The 19,742-nt window shown below is 60.6% G+C and overlaps 2 non-coding genes across 2 annotated transcripts; both read left to right on the plus strand.

The window, feature by feature from the left end:
• The first annotated feature begins 9,359 nt into the window (after positions 1 to 9,359).
• LOC131862673 (5S ribosomal RNA) lies at positions 9,360 to 9,478 on the plus strand. Its single transcript, XR_009361611.1, has one exon. It is a non-coding gene; the product is annotated as a 5S ribosomal RNA (ribosomal RNA).
• Positions 9,479 to 17,295: 7,817 nt separating this feature from the next.
• Positions 17,296 to 17,414, plus strand: LOC131862694 (5S ribosomal RNA). The gene has a single exon (XR_009361632.1). It is a non-coding gene; the product is annotated as a 5S ribosomal RNA (ribosomal RNA).
• The last annotated feature ends 2,328 nt before the right edge of the window (positions 17,415 to 19,742 follow it).

Genomic DNA, 19,742 nt, shown 5'->3' on the forward strand with positions numbered 1-19,742 from the left:
GATACACAGATAGTTCCAAGGCGGCCGAGGAGCCTCACCGCATAGCAATCGGGGTGCGAGGCGAGGGATGCGGCGAGAAGGACCCAACGGCTACACGGAAGAGGCTTCGGGGCCGCCTCGGAATGGTCCAAGCATCGGACGCGCTTGGGGCGACTACCAGTGACAACCCCTTATCCCGCGACGCGTCCGATACACAGATAGTTCCAAGGCGGCCGAGGAGCCTCACCGCATAGCAATCGGGGTGCGAGGCGAGGGATGCGGCGAGAAGGACCCAACGGCTAGACGGAAGAGGCTTCGGGGCCGCCTCGGAATGGTCCAAGCATCGGACGCGCTTGGGGCGACTACCAGTGACAACCCCTTATCCCGCGACGCGTCCGATACACAGATAGTTCCAAGGCGGCCGAGGAGCCTCACCGCATAGCAATCGGGGTGCGAGGCGAGGGATGCGGCGAGAAGGACCCAACGGCTAGACGGAAGAGGCTTCGGGTCCGCCTCGGAATGGTCCAAGCATCGGACGCGCTTGGGGCGACTACCAGTGACAACCCCTTATCCCGCGACGCGTCCGATACACAGATAGTTCCAAGGCGGCCGAGGAGCCTCACCGCATAGCAATCGGGGTGCGAGGCGAGGGATGCGGCGAGAAGGACCCAACGGCTAGACGGAAGAGGCTTCGGGTCCGCCTCGGAATGGTCCAAGCATCGGACGCGCTTGGGGCGACTACCAGTGACAACCCCTTATCCCGCGACGCGTCCGATACACAGATAGTTCCAAGGCGGCCGAGGAGCCTCACCGCATAGCAATCGGGGTGCGAGGCGAGGGATGCGGCGAGAAGGACCCAACGGCTAGACGGAAGAGGCTTCGGGTCCGCCTCGGAATGGTCCAAGCATCGGACGCGCTTGGGGCGACTACCAGTGACAACCCCTTATCCCGCGACGCGTCCGATACACAGATAGTTCCGAGGCGGCCGAGGAGCCTCACCGCATAGCAATCGGGGTGCGAGGCGAAGGATGCGGCGAGAAGGACCCAACGGCTAGACGGAAGAGGCTTCGGGTCCGCCTCGGAATGGTCCAAGCATCGGACGCGCTTGGGGCGACTACCAGTGACAACCCCTTATCCCGCGACGCGTCCGATACACAGATAGTTCCAAGGCGGCCGAGGAGCCTCACCGCATAGCAATCGGGGTGCGAGGCGAGGGATGCGGCGAGAAGGACCCAACGGCTAGACGGAAGAGGCTTCAGGGCCGCCTCGGAATGGTCCAAGCATCGAACGCGCTTGGGGCGACTACCAGTGACAACCCCTTATCCCGCGACGCGTCCGATACACAGATAGTTCCGAGGCGGCCGAGGAGCCTCACCGCATAGCAATCGGGGTGCGAGGCGAGGGATGCGGCGAGAAGGACCCAACGGCTAGACGGAAGAGGCTTCAGGGCCGCCTCGGAATGGTCCAAGCATCGGACGCGCTTGGGGCGACTACCAGTGACAACCCCTTATCCCGCGACGCGTCCGATACACAGATAGTTCCGAGGCGGCCGAGGAGCCTCACCGCATAGCAATCGGGGTGCGAGGCGAGGGATGCGGCGAGAAGGACCCAACGGCTAGACGGAAGAGGCTTCAGGGCCGCCTCGGAATGGTCCAAGCATCGGACGCGCTTGGGGCGACTACCAATGACAACCCCTTATCCCGCGACGCGTCCGATACACAGATAGTTCCGAGGCGGCCGAGGAGCCTCACCGCATAGCAATCGGGGTGCGAGGCGAGGGATGCGGCGAGAAGGACCCAACGGCTAGACGGAAGAGGCTTCAGGGCCGCCTCGGAATGGTCCAAGCATCGGACGCGCTTGGGGCGACTACCAGTGACAACCCCTTATCCCGCGACGCGTCCGATACACAGATAGTTCCGAGGCGGCCGAGGAGCCTCACCGCATAGCAATCGGGGTGCGAGGCGAGGGATGCGGCGAGAAGGACCCAACGGCTAGACGGAAGAGGCTTCAGGGCCGCCTCGGAATGGTCCAAGCATCGGACGCGCTTGGGGCGACTACCGTTGCCAACCCCTTATCCCGCGATGCGTCTGATACACAGATAGTTCCGAGGCGGCCGAGGAGCCTCACCGCATAGCAATCGGGTTGCGAGGCAGATTATTGGGAAGGGAACCCCCTGGGATGCGGCTCAAGCAGTGCCCAAAGGGACTGGAATGCGGAATCACATCGAGAGACCCAAATGCTATACGAGGGCTCAAATCGAATTATCGATTTGGCCACGACATGGACGCATCGGAACGACTACCTTTGCCGAACCACTCGCAATTGCATCCATACCGAAACCAATAGACATTTCCGTTAGAGCCCTCGCATAGCATTCGGGAATCTCGCATGCCCCTCTAAATCGACCAATGCTGGCGCTCAATGAAAATCCGAGCGCTACCACCGTTCGAGCGCCAGCATTGGTCGAGTTAGAGGGGCACGGGGGAGAATGCTCCAGTCAACACCTCCCCTATATAAGTTATTTGTCCGATTCTCGCACAACCGTAGTCTGCCTCGTCGAATCAAACAACGGTCCCAGATTCCGACTTCCGTTCCGTAGAGACCCAAAAGCTAGATGGAGGCTCGCAAGAAAGAGAGTCGGCGCATAGCAATCGGGTTTCTCGAACGTTTAGGGACCGAGCTCACTTGCGGATAGGGCAAAATCCGCCAAGCAACCCAAAAGCTAGACGGGGGCTCGAATCGAATCGCCTAGGCGGCCACAACAACGACGTGTTGGATCGACTACCAGTGCCAAACCATTCAGCAAGACTAGTCTGTGTCGAGGCCGGATAGAGATTCTCAGAGAGCGCCCGCATAGCATTTAGGAGACCTGCCGCGTCCCTCACACTCGACAAATGGTGGTGCACGTTTATAAATCCGAGCGATCCCAACCCTTTCAAGCACCAACATCGGTCGAGATAGAGGGGCACGGAGGGGGCTGCGTGAGACAACACAGTCCCCTATATAAGTTATTTGTCCGATTCTCACACATCCGAAGAATGGTCATCAAATCGGACAACAGCCCAAACTTCCGACTTCCGTCCCAGAAAGCCCAAGAGCTATCTAAAACGTTCATGGCCGGAACTCGATCGCGGCTATACCAGTCCGCCAAGCAACCCAAAAGCTAGACTGGAGCTCTAGTCGAATCACCTCTGTGGCCATTGCAAGGACGTGTTGGAGCGACTACCATTGCCGAACCATTCCGCAGGTCGAGTCCATACCAAGGCCGCATAGAGATTCACGATGAGCTCCTGCATAGCAATCAGGAGACTTGCCGTGTCCATCACAATCGATAAATCCTGGTGCAAGATTTTTGCATCCGAGCGCTCCAACCAGTCGAGCACCAGCATCAATCGACATAAACGGGCACGGGGGGAGGATGCTCGAGAACACTACCTCCCCTATATAAGTTATTTGTCCGATTCTCAAGCAGCCGAAGTCTGGTCATCGAATCGGGTCAAAGACCACAACTTCCGACTTTACCCACAATGCAAGTCATCGAATCGAACATCGGCCCCCGAGTCGGACTCCATGCGTATGTCAGGTCATCGGACCCAAATTCCGCCTTCCTGCGCATGGCGGGCCATCAATATCAACTCGGTCATCGGACCCAAACTCCGCCTTTTTGCGTATGGCACGCCTTCAAATCGGTCATCGGACCCAAATTCCGCCTTCCTGTGCATGGCGGGCCATCAACATCAACTCGGTCATCGGACCCAAATTCCGCCTTTCTGCGCATGGCACGCCATCAACTCGGTCATCGGACCCAAATTCCGCCTTCCTGCGCATGGCAGGTCATCGGACACAAATTCAGACCTCGCCAATATGCCTACGTATCGAATCGGTCATCGGACCCAACTTCCGACTTCATCCATACTGTAGGGTCTTTGAGGTTGGCGCGGTGCGCTCAACCCAGGGAGTCGACCCATCGAAGCATACACCTCCCCTATATAAGCTATTTGTCCGATTCCCACACCTGTGTAGTTTGCACCTCTGACCAGGACATCGACCCCAACTTCCGAACTCGACTGCAACGACGGCACCAGCGCCTTGGTGCGCACCTTGCGACGCACAGTCCCAACATTCGCCTTCCTGCACATGGCAGGTCATCGGACCCAAATTCCGACCTCGCGAGTATGCCTACATATCGAATCGGTCATCGGACCCAACTTCCGACTTCATCCATACCGTAGGGTCTTTGAGGTTGGCGCGGTGCGCTCAACCCGGGGAGTCGACCCAACGAAGCATACACCTCCCCTATATAAGCTATTTGTCCGATTCCCACACCTGTGTAGTTTGCACCTCCGATCAAGACATCGACCCCAACTTCCGAACTCGCCTCCAACGACCGAACCAGCGCCTTGGTGCGCACCTTGCAACGCACAGTGCCAACATTCGCCTTCCTGCACGTGGCAGGTCATCGGACCCAAATTCCGACCTCGCGAGTATGCCTACATATCGAATCGGTCATCGGACCCAACTTCCGACTTCATCCATACCGTAGGGTCTTTGAGGTTGGCGCGGTGCGCTCAACCCGGGGAGTCGACCCAACGAAGCATACACCTCCCCTATATAAGCTATTTGTCCGATTCCCACACCTGTGTAGCTTGCACCTCCGATCAGGACATCGACCCCAACTTCCGAACTCGACTAAAAAGACCGCACCAGCGCCTTGGTGTGCACCTTGCAACGCACAGTGTCAACATTCGCCTTCCTGCACATGGCAGGTCATCGGACCCAAATTCCGACCTCATGAGCATACCTACTAATCGAATCGGTCATCGGACCCAACTTCCGACTTCATCCATACCGTAGGGTCTTTGAGGTTGGCGCGGTGCGCTCAACCTGGGGAGTCGACCCATCGAAGCATACACCTCCCCTATATAAGCTATTTGTCCGATTCCGACACCTGTGTAGTTTGCACCTCCGCTCAGGACATCGACCCCAACTTCCGAACTCGCCTGCAACGACCGAACCAGCGCCTTGGTGCGCACCAAAAGTGCGCACTTTTGGAGGGCACTTTTCTGCGCTCCAAAGGTGCGCACTTTTGGAGGGCACTTTTTGGAGGGCACTTTTCTGCGCTCCAAAGGTGCGCACTTTTGGAGGGCACTTTTTGGAGGGCACTTTTCTGCGCTCCAAAGGTGCGCACTTTTGGAGGGCACTTTTTGGAGGGCACTTTTCTGCGCTCCAAAGGTGCGCACTTTTGGAGGGCACTTTTTGGAGGGCACTTTTCTGCGCTCCAAAGGTGCGCACTTTTGGAGGGCACTTTTTGGAGGGCACTTTTCTGCGCTCCAAAGGTGCGCACTTTTGGAGGGCACTTTTTGGAGGGCACTTTTCTGCGCTCCAAAGGTGCGCACTTTTGGAGGGCACTTTTTGGAGGGCACTTTTCTGCGCTCCAAAGGTGCGCACTTTTGGAGGGCACTTTTTGGAGGGCACTTTTCTGCGCTCCAAAGGTGCGCACTTTTGGAGGGCACTTTTTGGAGGGCACTTTTCTGCGCTCCAAAGGTGCGCACTTTTGGAGGGCACTTTTTGGAGGGCACTTTTCTGCGCTCCAAAGGTGCGCACTTTTGGAGGGCACTTTTGTGCACTCCAAAGGTGCGCACTTTTGGAGGGCACTTTTCCTGTGCTCCAAAGGTGCACACCTAGGTGAGCACCTTCGACCACACCTTGTAGCACACCAAACTCTGACTTTCGACTTCATCCGCAATGCAGGGTCTTTGAGGTTGGCGCAATGCGCACAACCAGGGGAGTCGACCCATCAAACCCAACACCTCCCCTATATAAGCTATTTGTCTGATTCTCATACATGCGTAGCCTGCAGGAGCAATTAGGACATCGACCCCAACTTTCGGCTTCTAAACGAAAACAAGGTCTTTGAGGTTGGTGTAATGCGAACAACTAGGGGAGTCAACCCATCAAACCCAACACCTCCCCTATATAAGCTATTTGTCTGATTCTCATACATGTGTAGTCTACAGGAGCAATTAGGACATCGACCCCAACTTTTGACTTCTTAACGAAAACAAGGTCTTTGAGGTTGACGTAATGCGCACAACCAGGGGAGTCGACCCATCAAACCCAACACCTCCCCTATATAAGCTATTTGTCCGATTCTCATACATGTGTAGCCTGCAGGAGCCATTAGGACATTGACCCCAACTTTTGACTTCTTAACGAAAACAAGGTCTTTGAGGTTGGCGTAATGCGCACAACCAAGGGAGTTGACCCATCAAACCCAACACCTCCCCTATATAAGCTATTTGTCTGATTCTCATACATGTGTAGCCTGCAACAACGATTAGGACATCCACCCCAACTTCTGAATTCGTCTGCGTTGACCGCACCAAAGGTGCACGCCTTGGTGCTCACCAAAATCCGACTTCCGACTTCTTCTGCTATGCGGGGTCTTTGAGGTTGGCGCAGTGCGCACAACCAGGGGAGTCAACCCACCGAATGCAACACCTCCCCTATATAAGCTATTTGTCTGATTCTCATACATGCGTAGACTGCAGCAATGATTAGGACATCCACCCCAACTTTTGACTTCTTAAACAAGACAGGGTCTTTGAAGTTGGTGCAGTGCACACAACCAGGGGAGTCGACCCATCAAACGCAACACCTCCCCTATATAAAGCTATTTGTCCGATTCTCATACGTGTAGTCTGCAGCAGCGATTAGGACATCGACCCCAACTTCCGAATTCGTTTGCATTGACCGCACCAAAGGTGCACGCCTTGGTGTGCACCCTGGAGTGCACTTTGGTGCTCACCTCGGTGCACACTTTGGTGTGCACCTCGGTGTGCACCAAAGGTGCGCACCTTGGAGCGCACCAAAGGTGTACACTTTGGAGCGCACCACATAGGGTCTTTGAGAGGTTGGCGCAGTGCGCACACCAAGGTGGGTGTTGAGGTGCGTGCCGAGGTGGGTGGGTGCTAGGGTGCGCTCCATGGTGGGTGCCAGGGTGGGTGCGTGCTAGGGTGGATTCCAAAGAGGGTCATAGGGTGGGTGCCAAGGTGGGTTGGTGATATAGTGGGTTCAAAGGTGGGTACTAGGGTGGGTTCCAAGGTGGGTCACAAGTTGGGTGCCAGGATGCGTGGGTGTTAGGTTGGGTGCCAAGGTGGGCTCCTGCGTGGGTGGGTGCTAGGGTGGGTTTCAAGGTGGACGCGAGGGCGGGTGCCAAGGTGGGTAACAAGTTGGGTGTTAGGATGGGTGAGTGCTAGAGTGGGTGCCAAGGTGGGTGGGTGCTAAGGTGGATGCCAAGGTGGTTCACAGGGTGGGTGGGTTCTAGGGTGAGTTCCAAGGTGGGTCACAGGTTCAGTGCTAGGGTGGGTGTCAAGGCGGGTGTCGAGGTGCCTGGGTGCTAGGGTGTGGATGCCAATGTGGGTCATAGGGTGGGTACTAGGGTGGGCTGCAATGTGGGTGCCAAGGTGGGTAACATGCTCGGTGGGTTCTAAATTGGGTGCCAGGGTGGGTGTGCACCCACCTTGCCCGAGGTGGGTGCCAAGGTGCCAGTGTGGGTGGGTGCTAAGGTGGATGCCAAGGTGGGTGAGAAGGTGGGTGATAGGTTGAGTGGTAGGATGGGTGGGTGCCAAGATGGGTCACAGGGTGGGTGCAAGGGTGGGTAGGTGCTAGGGTTGGTGTCAGGGTGGGTGGGTGCTAGGTTGGGTTCCAAGGTGGGTGCGAGGGTGAGTGTCAAGGTGGGTCACAGGTTAGGTGCTAGGATGGGTGAGTGCTAGGGTGCAAAGGTGCCAGGGTGGGTGCTAGGATGGGTCGATGCTAGGGTGAGTGGCAAGGTGGGTCCACAAGTGTCAAGGTGGGTGCCGAGGTGGGTGCCAAGTCGGCGACTGCTATGGTGGATGCCAAGGTGGGTCACGGGGTGGGTGCCAAGTTGCTAGGTTGGGTTCCAAGGTGGGTGCCAACGTGGGTGCTAGGGTGCGTGGGTTAAAGGGTGTGTCACAACGTGGGTGCCAGGATGGGTGCGCACCCACACTGGCCAAGACGGGTGCGGGTGCAAGGTTGGGTTCCAAGCCCGGTCACAGGCTGGGTGCTAGGATGGGTGGGTGCCAAGGTGGGCACCAGGGTGGGTGCACCCACCCTGGCCAAGGTGGGTCACGGGGTGGGTCCTAGGGTGGGTAACGGGGTGGGTACTAAGGTGCGTGCCAAGGTGGGTCATAGGGTGGGTGCCAAGGTGGGCACCAGGGTGGGTGTGCACCAACCCTAGCCAGGGTAGGTCACGGGGTGGTTGTCGGGGTGGGCGTCAAGGAGCCAAGGTGGGTGGCAAGTAGCCAAGTTGCGTGCCAAGGTGGGTGTCGGGGTGGGTGCCAAGGATCCAAGGTGGGTGCCAAGGAACCAAGGTGGGTGTCTGGGTGGGTGCCGAGGTGGGAGCCAGGGTGGGTCCCAAGGTGAGTGCAAAGGTGGGTGCCAGGGTCAAGGTGAGTGCCAATGTGGGTTCCAAGGTGCCAGGGTCAGGGTGAGTGCCAATGTGGGTTCAAAGGTGCTAAGTTGGGTGCGAGGTTGGGTGCGAGGGTGGGTGGGTGCCAAGGTGTGCTAGGTGGAAGCCCGGGTGGGTCGGCATCCCATGGGTGTCGAGTTGGGTGCCTGATGGGTGCTTCTTGTCAAGTTTTAGTCGTCGGGACTCATTTCGAGCCTTAGAGGTCGTTTCTTGTCCGGTTGCCCTGTCTTCGACCTGGGAACCCAATTTTGGTCCTCGGGTCCCATTTTTTTTTGTCTCGCATCCCACTTTTGGCCTGTGGCCTTTTCGGGGTCGATTCTCGTTTTGGGCATCAGAGCATGTTTCTTCTCCTAAAACCCAATATTTGTTTATTAAGTCTCGGAACACATTTTTGTTCTCGTGGACCCATCATGGGTCTTGGAACGCATTTGTGGTCCTTGGGTCCCATTTTGCATCCCGAAACTTGTGTTTTGGTGCTTGATCCCTATTTTGGGTGCCCACCTTGCACCAAGTGCGCACCCGGGGCAAACCGAGCGCCTTGGTGCACCGGGGCAAGATCGAGCGTGCACCCGAGGCGCCCCGAACATGCACCAAGGTGCACTCGGCCCACATGTGAGCGCAGGTCGTTGCGCCCGAGGTGGTGTGTGGGCACCGCGTTGCAGACGGGACACTGCACGCACACGACGCCCCCTCCAGGTGCACGCACGTAGGCCGGGCCGGGTGCACACCCGACGCCCTAGCAAGGTGCGCGCACCCGGGCAGGGCTCACACTTGGCGAACGGGGCGCACTTCGCGAGGGAGGGTGTGCACCTCGACGGGGGTGGGTGGCCGGGGTGGATTCGCACGTGGGTCGCGGTTTGCTAAGTACACACTGCGACAAGCTCATAACGGGTGCGATCATACCAGCATTAGTGCACCGGATCCCATCAGAACTCCGCAGTTAAGCGCGCTTGGGCCGGAGTAGTACTGGGATGGGTGACCTCCCGGGAAGTCCCGGTGTTGCACCCTTTTTTAGTTTTTCGCCGGGCGTCGCAATGCTATTTGAATAAACCTTTTGCCCGTTTGCGTTCTCGTCGGGGCCGGGCCGGGCCGGGGTGCGCTGCCCGCACTACCGCGCGCGCGGGGGCGACACCGAGCGCGCACCCGAGGCACCCCGAGCACACAGGCCACGGTGCAACCCGGGCGTTGTGCGCGCACCCCGGTGCGCCCGAGGTGCTGCGCGCGCACCCAGGTGAAATCGGTGTGCACCTCGGCCAGTGCGCGCTCGGTCGAGTCGCGCACGTTGGCCAAGGTGCACGGTGATGTTTCTTACTCTAAGGTTCCGCACCAGACGCCCGGGACAGGTGAGCGAAGCTGGGCGGGGCCGGGTGCGCGGCCGGGGCAGGTGCACGCAGCTGGAGAGAGCTTTGGAGCACACTTCGGAGCGCACCAATGATGCGCTCCATTCAAAAGTTTCCTGAAAAGGCAAAAAAAGTTGAGATTATAGAATTTCCCACTTGAGAGATTGTAAAAAAAAAAAATTTAAAATGAAGGAAACGCGGGTGCCAAGGTGTGCGCAGCCCAGCCAAGGTGTGCGCACCAAGGCGCCCACCCTGGCGAAGGTGCACGCAAGGTGCGCACCCGAGGCAAACCGGACAATTAACCCAACTTTCGACTTCGCGCGCACCTTGGAGCGCACTTCGGAGCGCTCCTTGGTGCGCACCAATCTTGGGCACCTCGGAGTGCACCATGGCGCCCACCAAGGTGCGCACCCGGGGCAAACCGAGCTCCGACTTCGTGCGCACCTTGGAGCGCACGAAAGGTGCGCACCATGGCGCCCACCAAGGTGCGCAGCCCAGCCAAGGCGTGCGCATCAAGGTGCGCACCCTGGCGAAGGTGCGCACCCGGGGCAAACCGAGCTCCGACTTCGTGCGCACCTTGGAGCGCACAAAAGGTGCGCAACCCAGCCAAGGTGTGCGCACCCCGGTCAAACCGAGCTCCGAATCGTGCGCACCAGAGGTGCACGCCATCGTGCGCACCTTGGAGCACACTTCGGAGCCCTCCTTGGTGCGCGCCGATGTTGCGCACCTCGGAGCGCACCCGGGGAAAACAATGCAATTAACCCGACTTTCGACTTCGTGGGCACCTCGGAGCGCTCTCGGGTTCGCACCTCGGAGCACACCGAGGTGCGCACCTTTGATGCGCTGCCTTCACCAATTTCCAGAAAAGGCAAGAAAACATTGAGAAGGTGTGCGCACCGAGGTGCCCACCCTGGCGAAGGTGCACGCGAGGTGCGCACCCGGGGCAAACCGGGCTCCGACTTCGTGCACGCCGCACCTTGGAGCACACTTCGGAGCGCTCCTTGGTGCGCACCAGGGCGCGCAACCCAGCCGAGGTGCCCACCCCGGCGAAGGTGCACGCGAGGTGCGCACCCGGGGCAAACCGGGCTCCGACTTCGTGCACGCCATGGTGCCCACCGCGGCGAAGGTGCACGCGAGGTGCGCACCCGGGGCAAACCGGGCTCCGACTTCGTGCACGCCGCACCTTGGAGCACACTTCGGAGCGCTCCTTGGTGCGCACCATGGTGCCCACCAGGGCGCGCAACCCCGCCGAAGGTGCACGCGAGGTGCGCACCCGGGGCAAACCGGGCTCCGACTTCGTGCACGCCGCACCTTGGAGCACACTTCGGAGCGCTCCTTGGTGCGCACCATGGTGCCCACCAGGGCGCGCAACCCCGCCGAAGGTGCACGCGAGGTGCGCACCCGGGGCAAACCGGGCTCCGACTTCGTGCACGCCATGGTGCGCACCGCGGCGAAGGTGCGCACCCGGGGCAAACCGGGCTCCGACTTCGTGCACGCCGCACCTTGGAGCACACTTCGGAGCGCTCCTTGGTGCGCACCAGGGCGCGCAACCCAGCCGAGGTGCCCACCCCGGCGAAGGTGCACGCGAGGTGCGTACCCGGGGCAAACCGGGCTCCGACTTCGTGCACGCCGCACCTTGGAGCACACTTCGGAGCGCTCCTTGGTGCGCACCATGGTGCCCACCAGGCCGCGCAACCCAGCCAAGGTGTGCGCACCAAGGTGCACGCGAGGTGCGCACCCGGGGCAAACCGGGGTCCGACTTCGTGCACGCCGCACCTTGGAGCACACATCGGGGCGCTCCCGGGTTCGCACCGGCGTTGCGCACCGTGGTGGGCACCTCGGAGCACACCAAGGTGGGCAGCGAGGTGCGCACCTTTGATGCGATGCCTTCACTAATTTCCATAAAAGGCAAAAAAAAAACGAGATTTTAAAATTTCCGTTTTGAAAGATAGTGAGAAAAAGGGAATGCTGGTGCCATCTTGAGCCCGCCCTGGTGCGCAGCCCAGCCAAGGTGTGCGCACCAAGGTGCCCACCCTGGCGAAGGTGCGCGCCCGGGCAATTAACCCAACTTCCAACTTCGCGCGCGCCAGGGTGGGAGCGCACCCAACAACCGGGCCTGGGAAGAGCCAATGCGAGAAACCCCACCAAACGCTCTGACAAAAAAAGAGGGGGCGCTCCAGTAACCCCGCTTCGGAGCGCACCCTGGGCAAACCCAGCCAAGGTGCCCACCCCGGCCAAGGTGCAGGCGAGGTGCGCACCCGGGGCAAACCGGGCTCCGACAACGTGCACGCCGCACCTTGGAGCACACTTCGTAGCGCTCCCGGGTGCGCACCTCAGAGCACACCAAGGTGGGCAGCGAGGTGCGCACCTTTGATGCGCTGCCTTCACTAATTTCCAGAAAAGGCAAAAAAAAAAGGAGATTTTAAAATTTCCGTTTTGAAAGATAGTGAAAAAAACGGAACGCGCGTGCCATCTTGAGCCCGCCCTGGTGCGCAGCCCAGGTAAGGTGCCCACCCTGGCAAAGGTGCGCACCCGGGCAATTAACCCTACTTCCGACTTCGTGCGCGCCAGGGTGGCAACCGGGCCTCGGAAGAGCCAATGCGAGAAACCCCACCAAACGCTCCGACAAAAAAAGAGGCGGCGCTCCAATAACCCCGCTTCGGAGCGCAGCCGGGGCAAACCCAGCCAAGGTGCCCACCCCGACGAAGGTGCACGCGAGGTGCGCACCCGGGGCAAACCGGGCTCCGACAACGTGCACGCAGCACCTTGGAGCACACTTCGAAGCACTCCCGGGTGCCCACCGGCGTTGCGCACCGTGGTGGGCAGCGAGGTGCGCACCTTTGATGCGCTGCCTTCACTAATTTCCAGAAAAAGGCAAAAAAAAATGAGATTTTAAAATTTCCGTTTTGAAAGATAGTGAAAAAAAAGGAACGCGGGTGCCATCTTGAGCCCGCCCTGGTGCGCAGCCCAGGCAAGGCATGCGCACCAAGGTGCCCACCCGAGGTGCACACCCGGGGCAAACCGGGCTCCGACTTCGTGCAGGCCGCACCTTGGAGCACACTTCGGAGCGCTCCTTGGTGCGCACCATGGTGCCCACCAGGGCGCGCAACCCAGCCAAGGTCTGCACACCAAGGTGCCCACCCCGGCGAAGGTGCACGCGAGGTGCGCACCCGGGGCAAACCGGGCTCCGACTTCGTGCACGCCATGGTGCCCACCGCGGCGAAGGTGCACGCGAGGTGCGCACCCGGGGCAAACCGGGCTCCGACTTCGTGCACGCCGCACCTTGGAGCACACTTCGGAGCGCTCCTTGGTGCGCACCATGGTGCCCACCAGGGCGCGCAACCCAGCCAAGGTGTGCGCACCAAGGTGCACGCGAGGTGCGCACCCGGGGCAAACCGGGGTCCGACTTCGTGCACGCCGCACCTTGGAGCACACATCGGAGCGCTCCCAGGTTTGCACCAGCGTTGCGCACCTTTGATGCGCTGCCTTCACTAATTTCCAGAAAAGGCAAAAAAAAACGAGATTTTAAAATTTCCGTTCTGAAAGATAGTGAAAAAAACGGAACGCGGGTGCCATCTTGAGCCCTTCCTGGTGCGCAGCCCAGGCAAGTTGTGCGCACCAAGGTGCCCACCCTGGCGGAGGTGCGCGCCCGGGGCAATCCGGGCTCCGACTTCGTGCACTGCATGGTGCCCACCAAGGCGCGCAACCCAGCCAAGGTGCCCACCGCAGCGAAGGTGCACGCGAGGTGCGCACCCGAGGTGCACACCCGGGGCAAACCGGGCTCCGACTTCGTGCACGCCGCACCTTGGAGCACACTTCAGAGCGCTCCTTGGTGCGCACCAGGGCGCGCAACCCAGCCGAGGTGCCCACCCCGGCGAAGGTGCACGCGAGGTGCGCACCCGGGGCAAACCGGGCTCCGACTTCGTGCACGCCATGGTGCCCACCGCGGCGAAGGTGCGCACCCGGGGCAAACCGGGCTCCGACTTCGTGCACGCCGCACCTTGGAGCACACTTCGGAGCGCTCCTTGGTGCGCACCATGGTGCCCACCAGGCCGCGCAACCCAGCCAAGGTGTGCGCACCAAGGTGCACGCGAGGTGCGCACCCGGGGCAAACCGGGGTCCGACTTCGTGCACGCCGCACCTTGGAGCACACATCGGGGCGCTCCCGGGTTCGCACCGGCGTTGCGCACCGTGGTGGGCACCTCGGAGCACACCAAGGTGGGCAGCGAGGTGCGCACCTTTGATGCGATGCCTTCACTAATTTCCATAAAAGGCAAAAAAAAAACGAGATTTTAAAATTTCCGTTTTGAAAGATAGTGAGAAAAAGGGAATGCTGGTGCCATCTTGAGCCCGCCCTGGTGCGCAGCCCAGCCAAGGTTTGCGCACCAAGGTGCCCACCCTGGCGAAGGTGCGCGCCCGGGCAATTAACCCAACTTCCAACTTCGCGCGCGCCAGGGTGGGAGCGCACCCAACAACCGGGCCTGGGAAGAGCCAATGCGAGAAACCCCACCAAACTCTCTGACAAAAAAAGAGGGGGCGCTCCAGTAACCCCGCTTCGGAGCGCACCCTGGGCAAACCCAGCCAAGGTGCCCACCCCGGCCAAGGTGCAGGCGAGGTGCGCACCCGGGGCAAACCGGGCTCCGACAACGTGCACGCCGCACCTTGGAGCACACTTCGTAGCGCTCCCGGGTGCGCACCTCAGAGCACACCAAGGTGGGCAGCGAGGTGCGCACCTTTGATGCGCTGCCTTCACTAATTTCCAGAAAAGGCAAAAAAAAAAGGAGATTTTAAAATTTCCGTTTTGAAAGATAGTGAAAAAAACGGAACGCGCGTGCCATCTTGAGCCCGCCCTGGTGCGCAGCCCAGGTAAGGTGCCACCCTGGCAAAGGTGCGCACCCGGGCAATTAACCCTACTTCCGACTTCGTGCGCGCCAGGGTGGCAACCGGGCCTCGGAAGAGCCAATGCGAGAAACCCCACCAAACGCTCCGACAAAAAAAGAGGCGGCGCTCCAATAACCCCGCTTCGGAGCGCAGCCGGGGCAAACCAAGCCAAGGTGCCCACCCCGACGAAGGTGCACGCGAGGTGCGCACCCGGGGCAAACCGGGCTCCGACAACGTGCACGCAGCACCTTGGAGCACACTTCGAAGCACTCCCGGGTGCCCACCGGCGTTGCGCACCGTGGTGGGCAGCGAGGTGCGCACCTTTGATGTGCTGCCTTCACTAATTTCCAGAAAAAGGCAAAAAAAAATGAGATTTTAAAATTTCCGTTTTGAAAGATAGTGAAAAAAAAGGAACGCGGGTGCCATCTTGAGCCCGCCCTGGTGCGCAGCCCAGGCAAGGCATGCGCACCAAGGTGCCCACCCGAGGTGCACACCCGGGGCAAACCGGGCTCCGACTTCGTGCAGGCCGCACCTTGGAGCACACTTCGGAGCGCTCCTTGGTGCGCACCATGGTGCCCACCAGGGCGCACCCGAGGCAAACCGGGCTCCGACTTCGTGCACGCCGCACCTTGGAGCACACATCGGAGCGCTCCCAGGTTCGCACCAGCGTTGCGCACCTTTGATGCGCTGCCTTCACTAATTTCCAGAAAAGGCAAAAAAAAACGATATTTTAAAATTTCCGTTCTGAAAGATAGTGAAAAAAACGGAACGCGGGTGCCATCTTGAGCCCTTCCTGATGCGCAGCCCAGGCAAGTTGTGCGCACCAAGGTGCCCACCCTGGCGGAGGTGCGCGCCCGGGGCAAACCGGGCTCCGACTTCGTGCACTGCATGGTGCCCACCAAGGCGCGCAACCCAGCCAAGGTGCCCACCGCAGCGAAGGTGCACGCGAGGTGCGCACCCGAGGTGCACACCCGGGGCAAACCGGGCTCCGACTTCGTGCACGCCGCACCTTGGAGCACACTTCAGAGCGCTCCTTGGTACGCACCAGGGCGCGCAACCCAGCCAAGGTGCTCACCCCGGCGAAGGTGCACGCGAGGTGCGCACCCGGGGCAAACCGGGCTCGGACTTCGTGCACGCCGCACCTTGGAGCACACATCGGAGCGCTCCCGGGTTCGCACCAGCATTGCGCACCTTTGATGCGCTGCCTTCACTAATTTCCAGAAAAGGCAAAAAAAAGAAAAAAATGAGATTTTAAAATTTCCGTTTTGAAAGATAGTGAAAAAAACGGAACGCGGGTGCCATCTTGAGCCCGCCCTGGTGTGCAGCCCAGGCAAGTTGTGCGCACCAAGGCACCCACCCTGGCCAAGGTGGGTCACGGGGTGGGTCCTAGGGTGGGTAACGGTGTGGGTACTAAGGTGCGTGCCAAGGTGGGTCATAGGGTGGGTGCCAAGGTGGGCACCAGGGTGGGTGTGCACCAACCCTAGCCAGGGTAGGTCACGGGGTGGTTGTCGGGGTGGGCGTCAAGGAGCCAAGGTGGGTGGCAAGTAGCCAAGTTGCGTGCCAAGGTGGGTGTCGGGGTGGGTGCCAAGGATCCAAGGTGGGTGCCAAGGAACCAAGGTGGGTGTCTGGGTGGGTGCCGAGGTGGGAGCCAGGGTGGGTCCCAAGGTGAGTGCAAAGGTGGGTGCCAGGGTCAAGGTGAGTGCCAATGTGGGTTCCAAGGTGCCAGGGTCAGGGTGAGTGCCAATGTGGGTTCAAAGGTGCTAAGTTGGGTGCGAGGTTGGGTGCGAGGGTGGGTGGGTGCCAAGGTGTGCTAGGTGGAAGCCCGGGTGGGTCGGCATCCCATGGGTGTCGAGTTGGGTGCCTGATGGGTGCTTCTTGTCAAGTTTTAGTCGTCGGGACTCATTTCGAGCCTTAGAGGTCGTTTCTTGTCCGGTTGCCCTGTCTTCGACCTGGGAACCCAATTTTGGTCCTCGGGTCCCATTTTTTTTTGTCTCGCATCCCACTTTTGGCCTGTGGCCTTTTCGGGGTCGATTCTCGTTTTGGGCATCAGAGCATGTTTCTTCTCCTAAAACCCAATATTTGTTTATTAAGTCTCGGAACACATTTTTGTTCTCGTGGACCCATCATGGGTCTTGGAACGCATTTGTGGTCCTTGGGTCCCATTTTGCATCCCGAAACTTGTGTTTTGGTGCTTGATCCCTATTTTGGGTGCCCACCTTGCACCAAGTGCGCACCCGGGGCAAACCGAGCGCCTTGGTGCACCGGGGCAAGATCGAGCGTGCACCCGAGGCGCCCCGAACATGCACCAAGGTGCACTCGGCCCACATGTGAGCGCAGGTCGTTGCGCCCGAGGTGGTGTGTGGGCACCGCGTTGCAGACGGGACACTGCACGCACACGACGCCCCCTACAGGTGCACGCACGTAGGCCGGGCCGGGTGCACACCCGACGCCCTAGCAAGGTGCGCGCACCCGGGCAGGGCTCACACTTGGCGAACGGGGCGCACTTCGCGAGGGAGGGTGTGCACCTCGACGGGGGTGGGTGGCCGGGGTGGATTCGCACGTGGGTCGCGGTTTGCTAAGTACACACTGCGACAAGCTCATAACGGGTGCGATCATACCAGCGTTAGTGCACCGGATCCCATCAGAACTCCGCAGTTAAGCGCGCTTGGGCCGGAGTAGTACTGGGATGGGTGACCTCCCGGGAAGTCCCGGTGTTGCACCCTTTTTTAGTTTTTCGCCGGGCATCGCAATGCTATTTGAATAAACCTTTTGCCCGTTTGCGTTCTCGTCGGGGCCGGGCCGGGCCGGGGTGCGCTGCCCGCACTACCGCGCGCGCGGGGGCGACACCGAGCGCGCACCCGAGGCGCCCCGAGCACACAGGCCACGGTGCAACCCGGGCGTTGTGCGCGCACCCCGGTGCGCCCGAGGTGCTGCGCGCGCACCCAGGTGAAATCGGTGTGCACCTCGGCCAGTGCGCGCTCGGTCGAGTCGCGCACGTTGGCCAAGGTGCACGGTGATGTTTCTTACTCTAAGGTTCCGCACCAGACGCCCGGGACAGGTGAGCGAAGCTGGGCGGGGCCGGGTGCGCGGCCGGGGCAGGTGCACGCAGCTGGAGAGAGCTTTGGAGCACACTTCGGAGCGCACCAATGATGCGCTCCATTCAAAAGTTTCCTGAAAAGGCAAAAAAAGTTGAGATTATAGAATTTCCCACTTGAGAGATTGTAAAAAAAAAAAATTTAAAATGAAGGAAACGCGGGTGCCAAGGTGTGCGCAGCCCAGCCAAGGTGTGCGCACCAAGGCGCCCACCCTGGCGAAGGTGCACGCAAGGTGCGCACCCGAGGCAAACCGGACAATTAACCCAACTTTCGACTTCGCGCGCACCTTGGAGCGCACTTCGGAGCGCTCCTTGGTGCGCACCAATCTTGGGCACCTCGGAGTGCACCATGGCGCCCACCAAGGTGCGCACCCGGGGCAAACCGAGCTCCGACTTCGTGCGCACCTTGGAGCGCACGAAAGGTGCGCACCATGGCGCCCACCAAGGTGCGCAGCCCAGCCAAGGCGTGCGCATCAAGGTGCGCACCCTGGCGAAGGTGCGCACCCGGGGCAAACCGAGCTCCGACTTCGTGCGCACCTTGGAGCGCACAAAAGGTGCGCAACCCAGCCAAGGTGTGCGCACCCCGGTCAAACCGAGCTCCGAATCGTGCGCACCAGAGGTGCACGCCATCGTGCGCACCTTGGAGCACACTTCGGAGCCCTCCTTGGTGCGCGCCGATGTTGCGCACCTCGGAGCGCACCCGGGGAAAACAATGCAATTAACCCGACTTTCGACTTCGTGGGCACCTCGGAGCGCTCTCGGGTTCGCACCTCGGAGCACACCGAGGTGCGCACCTTTGATGCGCTGCCTTCACCAATTTCCAGAAAAGGCAAGAAAACATTGAGAAGGTGTGCGCACCGAGGTGCCCACCCTGGCGAAGGTGCACGCGAGGTGCGCACCCGGGGCAAACCGGGCTCCGACTTCGTGCACGCCGCACCTTGGAGCACACTTCGGAGCGCTCCTTGGTGCGCACCAGGGCGCGCAACCCAGCCGAGGTGCCCACCCCGGCGAAGGTGCACGCGAGGTGCGCACCCGGGGCAAACCGGGCTCCGACTTCGTGCACGCCATGGTGCCCACCGCGGCGAAGGTGCACGCGAGGTGCGCACCCGGGGCAAACCGGGCTCCGACTTCGTGCACGCCGCACCTTGGAGCACACTTCGGAGCGCTCCTTGGTGCGCACCATGGTGCCCACCAGGGCGCGCAACCCCGCCGAAGGTGCACGCGAGGTGCGCACCCGGGGCAAACCGGGCTCCGACTTCGTGCACGCCGCACCTTGGAGCACACTTCGGAGCGCTCCTTGGTGCGCACCATGGTGCCCACCAGGGCGCGCAACCCCGCCGAAGGTGCACGCGAGGTGCGCACCCGGGGCAAACCGGGCTCCGACTTCGTGCACGCCGCACCTTGGAGCACACTTCGGAGCGCTCCTTGGTGCGCACCAGGGCGCGCAACCCAGCCGAGGTGCCCACCCCGGCGAAGGTGCACGCGAGGTGCGTACCCGGGGCAAACCGGGCTCCGACTTCGTGCACGCCGCACCTTGGAGCACACTTCGGAGCGCTCCTTGGTGCGCACCATGGTGCCCACCAGGCCGCGCAACCCAGCCAAGGTGTGCGCACCAAGGTGCACGCGAGGTGCGCACCCGGGGCAAACCGGGGTCCGACTTCGTGCACGCCGCACCTTGGAGCACACATCGGGGCGCTCCCGGGTTCGCACCGGCGTTGCGCACCGTGGTGGGCACCTCGGAGCACACCAAGGTGGGCAGCGAGGTGCGCACCTTTGATGCGATGCCTTCACTAATTTCCATAAAAGGCAAAAAAAAAACGAGATTTTAAAATTTCCGTTTTGAAAGATAGTGAGAAAAAGGGAATGCTGGTGCCATCTTGAGCCCGCCCTGGTGCGCAGCCCAGCCAAGGTGTGCGCACCAAGGTGCCCACCCTGGCGAAGGTGCGCGCCCGGGCAA

The sequence above is a fragment of the Cryptomeria japonica genome, unplaced genomic scaffold (assembly GCF_030272615.1).
Source record: "Cryptomeria japonica unplaced genomic scaffold, Sugi_1.0 HiC_scaffold_50, whole genome shotgun sequence".
Taxonomy (NCBI): Eukaryota; Viridiplantae; Streptophyta; class Pinopsida; order Cupressales; family Cupressaceae; genus Cryptomeria; species Cryptomeria japonica.